General features: G+C 42.0%; 1 long non-coding RNA gene across 1 annotated transcript; it reads left to right on the top strand.

The window, feature by feature from the left end:
* The first annotated feature begins 876 nt into the window (after positions 1–876).
* LOC132709912 (uncharacterized) lies at positions 877–2,917 on the top strand. The gene is made up of 2 exons (XR_009620809.1): positions 877–1,027; positions 2,707–2,917. It is a non-coding gene; the product is annotated as an uncharacterized LOC132709912 (long non-coding RNA).
* Positions 2,918–10,274: the final 7,357 nt, after the last annotated feature.

The following is a 10,274-nucleotide window of genomic DNA, read 5'->3' as shown; positions in this document are numbered from 1 at the left end:
CTACTCAATTGCCTTATGTGATCATTTGCTAGAATGCTAACGTCTTTTTATATTACTCCATGAACTAAAAACAAATAAGTGCTAGATCTGCTGACAATACACCCTCAGGATGTTTTGCATAATCAGCATATTAGCATGCTAAATCTATATAATCCATCTTTCGGAAAGGCGATCCTTAAGATATCTTGTTCCCAAATCAGACGTGTGGCTTATGACGATATGCTTTTAAGTTGGACGGGTTCAACAAAAGAAGAATAGACCAGTAAGAACTAGACTGGTGGCAGATCTGTTTTCTAATGTTTAAGAAAGAAGAGCCTGGTGGCTCAGCAGACTGATAGCATTGTGATTAACAGCAGTTGTCTGCAATTACTGTAAATTCGAATCTCACCAGGCTCAAGGTTGACTCAGCCTTCCATCCTTTCTAAGGTAGGTAAATTGAGGACCCAGTTTGTGGGGGCAATAAGCTGACTTTGTATAAATATACAAAAGTATGAAGGCTATTGCTTAACGCATTGGAAGCTGCCCTGAGTCTCCGGAGAAGGGCGGCATATAAATTGAATTTAAAAAAAAAAAATTCTGTGGTGGAAGGATAGTCAAATACCTAAAAGCTAGTCAAGTAATCAGTTGAGAATGTCACCTCATAGGGCCTGATTGGGTGTTGTTTATTACTTATTTTCCTCCCTCATTTGCTAAAATTGTTGCACTGGATTAAATAATGGGTAAATTATCCCTTTGTTTTCCTTTAAACTCACTCCCTGCATTTTGATCTTGATTTTTTTAAAAAAAAAAAAAAATCCTGATTCAATTGTGTTTCATAAGAGAAAACAAATTCTAATCTTTCTTCTCTGGTGGATGAAGACATTCTAAATCCCTCCCTTAGCCATAGAATAATTAATACTAATGATGAAATCTCAAGATGAAGGTGTCTCGGCAGCGGAGATCCTTGATATTCAGCTGGAAAAGTCTGTTGTGACCACAATACAGGTTCTGTTTGGGGCTTCTTGACTCAGCCTTCCATCCTTCCAAGGTGGGTAAAATGAGGACCCAAATTGTTGGGGGCAATATGCTGACTCTGTAAACCGCTTAGAGAAGGCTGTAAAAGCACTGTAAAGCGGTATATAAGTCTAAGTTCTATCGCTATTGCTATTCTTCTGAAGAAGAGCCTTTTCTCCTGTTTATGACTAAGTTGCAATCAATCTGTGATTTTGTGGAGTCTAATCAAGTCAAGTCATGGTTTGAGATGGAATCGTTGTAAAATGTGTACAGTTTGCTCTATATGGAGATGATGGCAACCAGCCAACCCTGTGTGTGTCCTGAGAGGGATGAGCAAAGGACACTGGGAATGTGTGCCAAGAGTGTATATTCCCAATAGGGTCACCAAAGTGTGAAGGTCATCCTAACTGTCTAGCTAAATCAGGCAGACACCTATATTGGGAAGCAGAGATATAGGAAGGTACTGGTGGTTTTTAAAGAAGAGATTGGACTAGAAAACCTCCCAAGGTCCCTTCCAACTCTGTTATTCTGTGTGAATTTTGACTTTGGGGGTACTGCAATGGTCATAAGTGTGAAAAATGATCACATCACTTTTTTTTCAGTGCCACTGTAACTTCGAACGTTCACTAAACCGTGTTGTAAGTCGAGGACTGCCTGTATAAATTGCTACCCATATTACGTTGTCAACTACAGTTTGGAACAACATAGAAAAATGTTCTCTATTACTGCAAATAGCTTCAGCTTAAGATGTAACCTTCATTTCAGTTTTTTGCTCTTTGGGTTCTTTTTTAATTAATTTTTTTTTAAATTATTTGATTTATATGCCGCCCTTCTCCGGAGACTCAGGGGGGCTTACAATGCGCTAAGCAATAGCCTTCATCCTTTTGTATATTTATACAAAGTCAGCCTATTGCCCCCACAATCTGGGTCCTCATTTCACCTACCTTTGAAAGGATGGAAGGCTGAGTCAACCTTGAGCCTGGGGAGATTTGAACCAGCAGAAATTGCAGGCAGCTGAATTATAATAACAGGTTATTAGTCTATTAGTCTGCTGCACCACCAGGTTCTCATCATCAAATGTTCTTTCTAGGGCATTGTTTATTTCAAAGTTCTTTTTGTAGCAACTTCCATTTAAATTGTTACCCTCTTTCCTTCCAGGCTTACTCCTACGCTGAGTCTGAGCACTTCAACAAGTATTGCTAGAAATTCTTCTAACTGCCCATCGATTATGCGCACTGGTGGGATTCAGCCGGTTCGCACCACTTTGGGAGAACCGGTTGTTAACTTTCTGAGCAGTTTGGTGAGCTGGTTGTTGAAAAAATCATTAGGGCAGAGAACCGGTTGTTAAATTATTTCAGTCCCACCAGTGGTTATGGGGCAGTTCCAAAATGTTCCTGTGATTTTCAAGAGATAGTTAGGACTGCAGAAAAAACAATTGCAACCAGCCTGCCTTCTACTGAGGACTGCATGGGCCAGAAAGAGGGCTGTGAAAATATCTACAGACACCTCACACCCTGGACATAAACTGTTTCAGCAACTTCCCTTGGGATGCTGCTATAGGGCATTGCATGCCCAAAAAATTAGCTGTCAGACCTATAAGCCATTTTTGTCATTGTGCATTCAGGCCTGCCACATTTCATAGTGTGGGAAACTGGGAGAGGGGATTGTATGAAGCATGAGTGATACATAATCATAATAACATTCCTTTCTCAGAAAGTCAAGGCCATCTTGCCCTGCACCTGCGAGGCTGGAACTGGGAAGCCTGTCCAGTTGGGATCATGCTGTAATTGGACCATGTGATGGATTCGTGAGTGCTGGCCAGGGACTTGAACTTTCCTTTGGGTGGGGAAACCCTGGAAGCTTTCAGATTCAGGTTTTCCCAGATGTGTGGCATCTCTAATAAATTGTAACTTTGAGGAAATCCAAGCCTCTGAGTCTTATTTTGTTGGGGGTGGGTTTTTTTGTTTTGTTTTTTATTTGATTTATATGCCGCCCTTCTCCAGAGACTCAGGGAGGCTTACAATGCGCTAAGCAATAGCCTTCATCCTTTTGTATATTTATACAAAGTCAGCTTATTGCCCCCACAAACTGGGTCCTCATTTTACCTACCTTAGAAAGGATGGAAGGCTGAGTCAACCTTGAGCCTTGGCGAGATTCGAACCTGCAGTAATTGCAGGCAGCTGTTCTTAATAACAGGGTGCTTTAGACCACTGTACTACCAAGGCTCTTGGTGTTACTTGGAACCTTGACACTAGACACAGAGACAGTTTTTTCCCTCATGCCATTACTCTTCTGAACACCTAATTTCCACAGCACTGTCTTATATCTAATGATATTTACTCATGTAGTAGGGCTATATTACTATTATTCTTCTCATCTTTCCTATTACCTTTTCCTATTAGTATCTTATGGTTATATTACTTTAGTGTTTGTTGCTTGTATGTACACTGAGAGCTTATGTGCCAGAAACAAACTCCTTGTATGTCCAATCACACTTGGCCAATAAAGAATATTCACTTGGAATACTGCATCCAGTTTTGGTCACCACAATGTAAAAAAGATGTGGAGACCAGGGGTGGGTTCTAAATTTTTTTACTATCTGTTCTGTGGGTGTGGCTTATTTTGCAGGCGTGGTTTGATGGTCATGTGACAATTCTTTAGGATTTAGCAGTGGTACTGGTCTACCAGGCTTTTAACTGCTTGTAGAGCTGTACCAGTCTACCCATTTGTTCTTGGAGTGTCCTGGTCTACCCATTGGTTTTCCGAGCGCACTGGTCTACCATCACACTGCCTTTTAACACTGATCAGCTGTAGGGCAGCCCTTTGAAGCCCCGCGGCAAGAGTTTAAACAATTTTTTTCCTTCCAGCCGATCAGCTGGGACTCAGGAGGCAGCGAAAAATTGGGGGTGGGGCCAAATAAAAGGTAAGAATAACACAGGGGGGGGGGGTCGGGAGAGCCCAGCTCCCGAACAAAGAGAACCGGTTCGGTGACGTCATATCATCACCGCTACCGGCTCGGCCAAACAGGGCCGAACCGGGAGAAACCCACCACTGGTGGAGACCCTAGAAAGAGTGCAGAGAAGAGCAACCAAGATGATTAGGGGACTGGAGGCTAAAACATACGAAGAACAGTTGCAGGAACTGGGTATGTCTAGTTTGATGAAGAGAAGAACTAGGGGAGAGATGATAGCAGTGTTCCAATATCTCAGGGGCTGCTACAAAGAAGAGGGAGTCAAGCTATTCTCCAAAGCACCTGAAGGCAGGACAAGAAACAATGGATGGAAACTAATCAAGGAGAGAAGCAACTTAGAACTGAGGAGAAATTTCCTGACAGTTAGAACAATTAATCAGTGGAACAACTTGTCTCCAGAATTTGTGAATGCTCCAACACTGGAAGTTTTAAAGAAGATGTTGGATAACCATTTGTCTGAAGTAGTGTAGAGTTTCTTGCCTGGGCAGGGGGTTGGACTAGAAGACCTCCAAGGTCCCTTCCAACTCTTCTCTTCTCTTCTCTTCTCTTCTCTTCTCTTCTCTTCTCTTCTATTCTATTCTATTCTATTCTATTCTATTCTATTCTATTCTATCCTATTCTCCAAGAGATAGGTCTCTTTTAAAAATCTTCCAAGCTGGTGGCCATTTTTGTGTTTGCACTATAAAGAAGCATTTCCTTTCAGACATTCTACTTCTTTTCACATTACCCTGTAGTATTATGACACCAAGAGAAAATTTGTTCTCCTTATCAACTTGCTATGTACGCTAAATAAATTCCCATAATTCTAATATTTCCACTTACACTTTAGCTGCTAAGCTAAAAAGTTTAGCCAGCCACTCTATTTCCTGCAACAATAGATGATTTTTATGCTTTTCCTTTTCCTTTTTCTTTTCTTTCCTCCCCTTTTGTGAGAGGTGGAGAAAGCTAAGGTGTCTTTCTCTCCTTCAGACTCCCTTGAGTGGCAAGTGAGGCTCCCAGACAACAGGGATGATACATGCCGCCCGCCATTCCCTAGACGTGCTATGAGGCCTTTCTTTTTCCTGCCATTTCCCCTCAGCAATTTATCTGGCTGAGGAGCTTTTCCCGTTTCCTCAGCCCCTGTGAGAGGCAGCAAAGGCAAGATGGAGGATAATAGAAGCCCTCTGGCTGAAAAGGCCTTCCTTACACAGCCTGGGCCCCTTTCCTGGGAGAAGAAGCTGTGGGCTGTGATCTCCTCCAGCTTTTGATACACTAGAGCAGTGATGGCTAACCTTTTTGCCATTGCGTGTCAAAAGCAGGGGGAACGGGGGGGTCGCAGGTATATGTGCCCACATCCATAATTTAATGCGCCCTTCCCTCCCGTGAATGCACACGTGACCCCCCCACACACACTTCCCCCTGCTTTTGGCACACAATGGCATGGTGGGCCCGGTAGGCCCGTTTTTCCCCCTATCCAGGCTCCAGAGGCTTTCTAGGAACCTGGGGAGGGCAAAAACAGCCTTCCCCATCCCCCCTGGAGGCCTTCCCGGAGGCCAGAAACAGCCAGTTTCCCGATTTCCAGTGGGACCGGAAGGCCTGAAAATCAGTTGGCTGGTGCGCACATGTGCGCTGGAGCTGAGCTAGGGCAACACTCGCATGCCCACCAATATGGCTCTGCATGCCACCTGTGGCACCCATGCCATACGTTCCCCATCACTGCACTAGAGGGAGGCCATTTTGCTTCCTTCTACCAGAAATCCAGCGGGAGAGAGGTTTTCATGGCTCTGATGTTGCTCCCACTTTGGCCTCTGGCCAGAGGTGCAGAATCAGGAGCAGCACAGCTGCATTTCCCAGTGAGACACAAACACAGCTGCCGTAGCATTAATGTCCTTTATTATAATGTATTATTGTCATTCCCTTCAAAGGAACCGAAAGAAAACAGGCGAAATTTTGACAGTCATCACTGAAAGAAAAATACCACAAGCATAAGAGCCCTTTTCCCCCCTTCTGTCAATATGGGAGCATATTATGGGATTATGGGAGCATAATCCCATAAAAATGCTTCAACAGCAGGTAATAGGCAAGTTCTGTTTTATTCTGTTCTGTTCTGTTCTGTTCTGTTCTGTTCTGTTCTGTTCTATTCCATTCCATATTTTCTATTCTATTCTATTCTATTCTATTCTATTCTATTCTATTCTATTCTATTCTATTCCACGTGGTTTGAGGTCCTGGGCAAAAAAGGCACATGGGTGAGAGAGAGAGAGAGAGAGAGAGTATTCTGTATTCTGATTGGTTGTCAGACTCCCATGGGGCCATGCAGGGGTAACTTTTACTTTTCTTGCCACGGTTGTTAAGTCAATCATTGCAGTTGTTAGTCACCCCGTTGTTAAGTGAATCTGGATTTCCCCATTGACTTTGCTTGTCGGAAGGGTCGCAAAAGGGGATCACATGAGCCTGGGACACTGCAATTGCCATAAGCATGAACCACTGGCCACTTGCTTCTGCTGAGACCTGCTCTAGTCGGCCCCTCTGGAAAGCAAGACTCCTGAACCCATTGAGTTGAATCAAAAGAACTTTTTTGACTGAGAGAAACTGGTGGCAGTAAAGTCAGGCGGAATCTGAAGTTCAAAAGCAAATTTTTTTTGGTTTCCCCATCCTAACCTCCCTGACTGGTCTATTGGCAGCCAGAGTGTGATGCCAAGAAGATGTTTTGAGAGCATTGAGGTGCTAGGCAGAAATCGGTTCACGTTCAGGGCACGATGGCCTTGGAACCTTAGCGGGAACCAGATGAGAAGGAGTCCATCCTATCTCCGAAGACAATCCCCCTCCCTAATTTCCAAACATGCAGCAGAAGCAAAAGAATCCCATGTATGCCAAACCCCCTCCCTTTCCAGCACAATGGCAGGACTTCCTGGTGAACCTGACAGGGAGAATCATTGACACTGCACTTTCTGAGCCGCAGTGGCTCAGTGGTTAGAGTGCGGGACTGCAGGCTACTTCTGCTGATCACCAGCTGCCAGCAGTTTGGCAGATCGAATCTCACCAGGCTCAAGGTTGATTCAGCCTTCCCATCCTTCCGAGGTGGGTCAAATGAGGACCCAGATTGTTGGGGGCAATATGCTGACTTTGTAAACTGCTTAGAGAGGGCTGTAAAGCACTGTGAAGCGGTATATACAGTACGTCTAAATGCTATTGCTATTGCTATTCTCAGGCACTAGGTGGCAATACAGACTATCCACTCAAGCTCAAGTGAATTCTTACAAGCAGCAAAAAACAACAGGAAAATGATACTAACATAGGAACCAGCCCCTGGAATAAATCCAGATGTCTACTGTGCCAACAACCCCCTTACAGGTCCCAATAAGTACACGTAGAAGCTTAGAGGTCCTTCACATGCTTTCATTTCAATGTTAAATAAGCCATAATTTTCCAGAAACGCTTCTCTGAATTCTATATAGGGGCAAATTTGCAGAAAAGAATGAGAGTACCGAAATTTGACACTAGGATTCAAAACAAGGACTGACTATTTTCAAAGCATTTCGATTTCAGAGGACACTACATGGCAGACTTCAGCGCTTTGGGAAAATGGGACTTTTAGAACTATATTTGTATTTATTAGTTTGTCAAACATGAACAAGATAGCAGGTATAAATATAAACATAGATATGACTCCCTGGTTTCACCCAGGCTTATATGTGTACTTTTGGTTTTTCTTGCATAAGTGTAAGACTTTACTTTCTCTCCACTGAATTTCATTTTGTTAGATACGGCCCAGTGTTTCACTATGTCACAATCCATCTGGTAATATCTAGCCTATCTCGGGTGTTGGCTATTCCTACCAGTTTAGTATCCTCCACAAATTTGGTAAGTTCCATTTCTATTCCCTCATCTAAGTCATTTATGAAGATATTGAAGAGTACTGGGCCTAGGACAGAACCTTGTGGTACCGCACTGCTTACTTCCCTCCATGTAGATGTAGTATCATTAAGGACTACTCGTTGAGTAGAGTTTGTCAGCCAGTTACAAATCCATTTGATGGTGATGTTATCTATCCCACTTTTTTCTACCTTACCAAGAAGTAGGTTGTGGTCTACTTTGTCAAATGCCTTGCTGAAGTCTAAGCATATTAGGTCCACAGTATTTCGCTGGTCTACTAATTTAGTCACTATGTTGAAGAATGAAACAAGTTTGGCTTGGCATGATCTGCTTTTAACAAACCCATGTTGATTTCTAGTTATTACTTTACTCGTTTCTAGATTTTGGCAGATCTGGTTTTTTTATTATCTTTTCCAGTATCTTCCCAGGTATTGATGTTAGGCTGATTGGTCTGTAGTTTCCTGGGTCTGTTTTTTTCCCTTTTTTGAAGATGGGAACCAGATCAGCTCTTTTCCAGTCCTCTGGTAGTTCTCCAGGGCTCCAGGATTTTTGAAAGATGTGGTACAGTGGTTCTGAAATGACATCTGCCAGCTTCTTTAGAACTCTGGGATGTAATCTATCAGGTCCCAGTGACTTGTATTCATAATCAGGATCAATATCTGATCTGCATTGTTGTATACAAATTCTCCAACTAGCAAAACATTCACTCAATTATCCTGTTGAAAATGTATAAAACATTGTATTGTATTCAAACTTTCTCTCTTTATCAGAAGACGAAACCTTTACACCCAATCATAACTTATCTAATAATAGCTTAAATTTCTATCCCCTTTAAATCTCTATGATAAATATCTATGGAGCCTATTAGCTATGATTTTCAGAGTGTCAGGTCATCTAACAGAATTATCTCTGTTATATCAACATCGAAACCTGTTCCCAAGCATCAGCTCCACCTAAGGTCCAGGTTTCTCAAGCCATTCATACTATTCCAGGGGCCAGCTTCTCTACCCAATATCACAACCATGAATAACAACATAGTACTAAGAATGTCTTCACCTCTCCTTATGGAGCAAAGTGGCTCGCGTAGTTAGGATGCTGGGTTGGAGGTTAGCAAACTCATGTTCGAGATCTGAGTGTTGTTGTGGGGCAGGGGTTTTTTGTTTGTTTGTTTGTTTGTTTTAAATTTGATTTATATGCAGCCCTTCTCCGGAGACTCAGGGTGGCTTACAATGCATTAAGCAATAGCCTTCATACTTTGTATATTTATACAAAGTCAGTTTATTGCCCCCACAATCTGGGTCCTCATTTTACCTACCTTAGAAAGGATGGAAGGCTGAGTCAACCTTGAGCCTGGTGAGATTTGAACTTGCAGTAATTGCAGGCAGCAGATGTTAATAACACTATTAATAACAATGCTTTAGTCTCCTGTGCCACCAGGACTCTGTTGAACTTCCGTCCTTCACTCCAGCTCCTGCTAGGGACATGACCCTAACCCTAACCCTGATCCTTTCAACTGAGAAACACCTTGATGCTTCTGATACAAGTGTCCTCAGCTAATCCTTTTAACCTGGAAACACCTTGGTGACACAAATGTAATGCAATCTCTCCCTATTATTCTTATATCCCTATTTATGATCTTGATTGTCCTTGAAAAAGGCAGAAAAGAATCCATAATACAAACTAGAGTGGACCCACCATAAAATTCAATTATTTTCTGAAAGCTATTTTACAGTGGGTTGGCATTCTACCATTGTTTTGTGAAAGCAGTCAAAATATCCCACACATTGCTAAATAGAACTTCCATAAGGATCTACATTAGTTTTCCCCAATACAATGATTTCAGGTTGCTAATAACCACAGTTCCCAGCTGAAATCTTTGATTTTGCAAACCTAACATATTGGGAGATACTATATTGGGAAAGGCTAATCTGACATTCCTAGTTTTTAATTTATCAAATAACTTCTGAAAGAAGCAAAATAGGATCTTGGTAATATGTTCTTAAGACTGGCCAGAGATGAGATTTCCTCCGACAGATTTTGAGCATGTGAAATTGGGGAAATCTAGTTTAGAGGTTTAGCCAACTAAATGGCATCAAAGTGGCCATCATTTAATTAAGCCAGATCTCCCACTTGCAAAAAGCTATTTCAAATTAAAATCTGATGGAAGAAGAATATCTCAATACCATTCAGTCTTTAAGACTAATCATTTTAAAAAGGTCTTTTAAGAATAAACATTATTTTCTGTAGCTGTGATAATTTTTGAAAGTTAAACCTATTTTTCTGGAACGACAGAAAAGCAAGCACTGTCCCCAGTGTCAATTAGGGAATACAAAAACATGTTTATGAGAAGTTGCTAGGAAGCCAGGAATAAAGCAACAGCTTAAAGGGCGATATCAGTATCTTTCTTTTATATAGATCTCAGATACCTGAGATTGTCATGAGTAAGAGTTAAAAA

This window comes from Pantherophis guttatus, chromosome 6 (genome assembly GCF_059756535.1).
Source record: "Pantherophis guttatus breed Tessera chromosome 6, ASM5975653v1, whole genome shotgun sequence".
Taxonomy (NCBI): domain Eukaryota; kingdom Metazoa; phylum Chordata; class Lepidosauria; order Squamata; family Colubridae; genus Pantherophis; species Pantherophis guttatus.
Note: the sequence above shows the minus strand (reverse complement) of the source record. Positions and strands in the feature narration are given on the sequence as shown.